This window comes from Panthera pardus, unplaced genomic scaffold (assembly GCF_024362965.1).
Source record: "Panthera pardus isolate Hobbes unplaced genomic scaffold, ASM2436296v1 HiC_scaffold_11, whole genome shotgun sequence".
NCBI lineage: Eukaryota > Metazoa > Chordata > Mammalia > Carnivora > Felidae > Panthera > Panthera pardus.
In genome coordinates, this window is record NW_026526666.1 from 27261586 (window position 1) to 27265890 (window position 4305).

A 4305-nucleotide genomic window follows, 5' to 3' on the forward strand; every position below is an offset into this window, starting at 1 on the left:
GAAAATTTCAACCTACTTTGATATGATTGGAATTAGAACAAAGCAGGAAATTAAAGCTGGCTGCAAAACTTTTTGATAACATAAAACTTAACCACAAAAGAAAACAGATAACTGGATTTAATCAAAGTTTAAATCTTACATCCTTCAAAAGACATTAAGAAAGTGAAAATACAAGATGCAGGGAAAATATTTCTAGTACATATTTCTGAGGAAAAATAGGACATAATAAAATTATTTTAAAATTACACTTCAAAGTACACTGTTAAGAAAGTAGAAAGACAACCCACAGAATGAGAAAATATTTGTAAATCATGTGTAAGGTACTTGTATCCAGATTGTATAAAGAACTCATAACTTCATAATAACCCAATGAAAAGCAGACAAAATGTTAGAACAGATTTTTCTCCAAAGATAACATGAATAGAGGCACCTGGGTGGTTCAGTCATTTAAGCATCTGACTCTTGGTTTTGGCTCAGGTCATGATCTCATGTTTCATGGGATTGAGCCCCACATGGAGCTCTGTGCTGACAGTGCAGAGCCTGCTTGGGATTCTCTCTCCCTCTCTCTCTGCCCCTCCCCAGTGCGTGCGTGCATGCATTCTCTCTCTCTCTCTCTCAAAATAAATACACGTTAAAAAAAAAAAACATTAAAAGATGCTTAACATCAGAGATATGCAATTTAAAACCACAATGAGATGTCACTAAAACACAAAATATCTAAAATTTTAAAAGACTGATAGTACCAAGTACTGACAAAGATGTGGAGCAAGCATAACTCTGATATTGCTGGTGGGAATGTAAAATGGTATGCCACTACGGAAAATACCTTGGCATTTCTTACAAAATTAAGTGTTCACTTACTATATGACCCAGCAATCATTCTTCTAAGTATTTACTCAAGAAAAATAAAAACATATGTCCAAAAAGGACATAAATGTTTATAGCACTTATAATAGCTGAAAACTGGAAGCCACCCTAATGCTATCAACAGCTGAATGGATAAATGAATTGTATTATCATAGAATACTCCTCAGCAATAAAAATTACATACAGTAGCATAGATGAATCTCAGACACATGCTGAGTGCAAGAAGCTAGACATTAAAGAGCACCTACTTGAAATTTTAAAGCAGAATTATTCGATAGTGACTTTGATTTATTGCTGTGTCTGGGTACCTCAAAGTGTCACAAAAGGTTGCAATCAAAAGTGTCAGGGGGTGCCTGGATGGCTCAGTCGCTTAAGCGTTCATCTTGGGCCTAGGTCACGATCTCACTGTTCCCAAGTTCGAGCCCGTCAGGCTCTGTGCTGACAGCTCAGAACTTGGAGCCTGTTTCAGATTCTGTTCTCCCTCTCTCTTTCTCTGCCCTTCCCCCACTCCACTCTGTCTCCCTCTCAAAAATAAACATAAAAAAAAAAAAGCATCAGCTGGAATTACGGTCTCATCTATATACTTGATTGAGGTTGGTCTACTTCCAAGCTTGCTCATATGGTTGTTGGCTGGAATGAGTTCCTGGTTGGCTATAGGCCAAGAGGCCTCCCTCACTTCCTTGCCACATGGTGTCTCCAAAGGGCAACTCATAACAAGCAACTGGCTTCCCACAAAATGAACAAGTGAGACTGCAAGATGGAAGCCAGCTTTTTTTTGTAATCTAATCATAAAATAGATATGTATCACTTGTTATTCCTTTCATTGTAAGTCCAGTCCACATTCAAAGGTTTGAAACTTGGAGACTAGACCATTGGGGACCATCTTACAAGCCAAACTTTAGTGTTTTATATTATTTAATACAGAATGGTTACAAATAGTATTTAGTTTTAGAAGGCTCATGAACTAAAACCCCCATCTTTTGGTTAATGCTTGAAGTTCCAGGGAGATTCAAACCTTCAGTTTAAAGGTTTAATTAGTAAAATATTATCAAGGGAGAATTTCCCTTTGAGCCTGAGTGATAACTACTGTATTTTCATACTATATCTAACTAAAATTGGGTATACTGAATTGGCCCTAAATCCACCTTGGATAAAGAGGGTAGGCAATAAAGGTAGAAATAGAAACATGGCAGACCTGATTAGCCCACATAAAAACAGAACACATCACAGTTTTGCCTATTATCAGCAAACTGTTTATAGTAGACCAGCTCAGTCTTCTCAGATTATGAATATGTACTTCCATTTTAATTTTTGCATTTTGTTTCTTGAGCTTGTTAAGATTGTAATGTTTGGGGGTTTTATTTGTTTTACTTTTTTTTTTTAATGTTTTATTTATTTTTGAGAGAGAGAGACACACAGGATCCGAAGCAGGCTCCAGTCTCTGAACTGTCAGCACAGAGCCCAATGCAGGGCTCCAACTCATAAGCAGTGAGATCATGACCTGAGCCAAAGTCAGTTGTTTAACCAACTGAGCCACCCAGGTGCCCCTATTTGTTTTACTTTAAAGGGGCTATACTTACAAGTGAACATTACACATTGATTTTCTAATACTTCCCAATTTTCTATACCCACTCCTATGATCTTAATTGCTATTTTCATGAATTTGTTCGTGTTAAAGTTGTACAGTTAATGCATGTAAAGCACTTAGTACCCAGCAAATTCGAGCTCATTGCTATTACTATAATTGACATTTTGTCCTCCATGCTTTTGATCTCCACTACCCACCTCCAATAGGTTCGTTTTCCTTCCTCTACAGCATTCTATCTTGTCTTTAAATCTAGCCTGTTTTCTTTCATGTTCTTCCTTACATAGTCTCATTGCTACTTGGCCATACTAAAATTCCTCCTTTGTTTTACCACATTCCCCATAAGAGTCAGTCTAAACCTTTTCCATTCCTCTAAGTAGATGAATCTTCTATTTACAGAGAAAATTGAGGTTATCCATCCAAAAGCCCCTCTTCTTTCCTCCCCTTTAATTTCCTTGCATTCACATTCTCTCTGTGCTTGATATCAACTCTTCCCTCCTGCCTCAAAGGAAGGAGCATTCTTTTGTGACTAACTCCTCCATTTCTATTTTTTATTCCATTCTTCAGTAGGGATTAGGCTCAGCTGCAAGTAACAGAAAATCTCCAGATGACAGTTTAAGTGATGAGTCACTAAGTTCTACACCAGAAACTAGTATTACACTGTATGTTAACTGGGATTTAAATAAAAACTTGAAAAAGAAAAAAAATAAAAACACAGGTATTTCTCTCAGGTGAAACAGATCTAGAAGTAGGCTGTTTAGGACTGAAATGGCAGCGCCATCAGTTGTCAGGGACTCACTTTTTCTTTCTCACTGCTCTGCCATCCCTAAAGTTTGGCTTTATCCTCATGGCACAAACTTGCTGCATGAAACCGGAGAATATAGCTTTCCAGGGAGAAAAATGAATTAAAGAAGGCAGGGAGGACCTCCTCTCTTTTCATATAGTCCCTATATGAAAAATCCCTACTTTTCATGTAGTCCCTAAATAACTACACAACCCTTAATTTGTATGTAATTGGCCAAAATTTAGCCACATTTGGCTGCAAGGGAAGCTACCGAAAGGACCTATTTAGCTAGATGGCAATGTGCCCACTTAAGTATGTTTTGTGACAGTAAGAGAAATTGGTTTTCTCTTATAAAACAGTAAAGAATAGATTTGATGAGGCATTCATCCTTTCTCACTTCCAATATCCGTTTACCTACTTCAATCCTTTTCCATTCTCCTCAGATATATTCTAGGTCTCCATCCTTCATCCTAAAAGAAAATGAAACGCCTTTTGATTCTGGTCATTTCCTTCACTGCAACAAAAACAAAACAAAACAAAACGATCGCTCTCCTTTACAATTTACATTTCTTCTTTTCTGCTTATTTCCGATCACTAGTTACCATCCCACCTTTAGATCACACAGCTTCCTAACTAGTCTCCGTGTTTCTGAGACATTTAACAAATACATCTTTACCTCAAAGAGTCTTTCAATGTTATTACTATTTAACTGTACGAATAAGGGCAGGATGTTGAAAAAAAAGGTATTATAAACAATGCAAATGATTCCTTCGGTCACACCCATGACTACATTAAGATCTTTAGAACTGCCAAATAAGAGGATGGATGAAGTTGGAAAGAAGATGCAATTTTCCAGTTTTGTGTGAAACTGGCACGGGGCCCTCGGTCACTGCGGGTTCCGCCGCCGCCACGAAGGTCACTCCCTGCAGAAGGCCGGTGGATCAGTCCTCCACAGCAAACACCGCAGCGAACGCTAGAAGCCGTGGCCTTGAGAATTTCTAGGTCCGTGGGCCGGAGACTGGCACGAGAGTCTCGCTAGTTCCGGAATCCTCGCGGGAAAGGCTAGCAA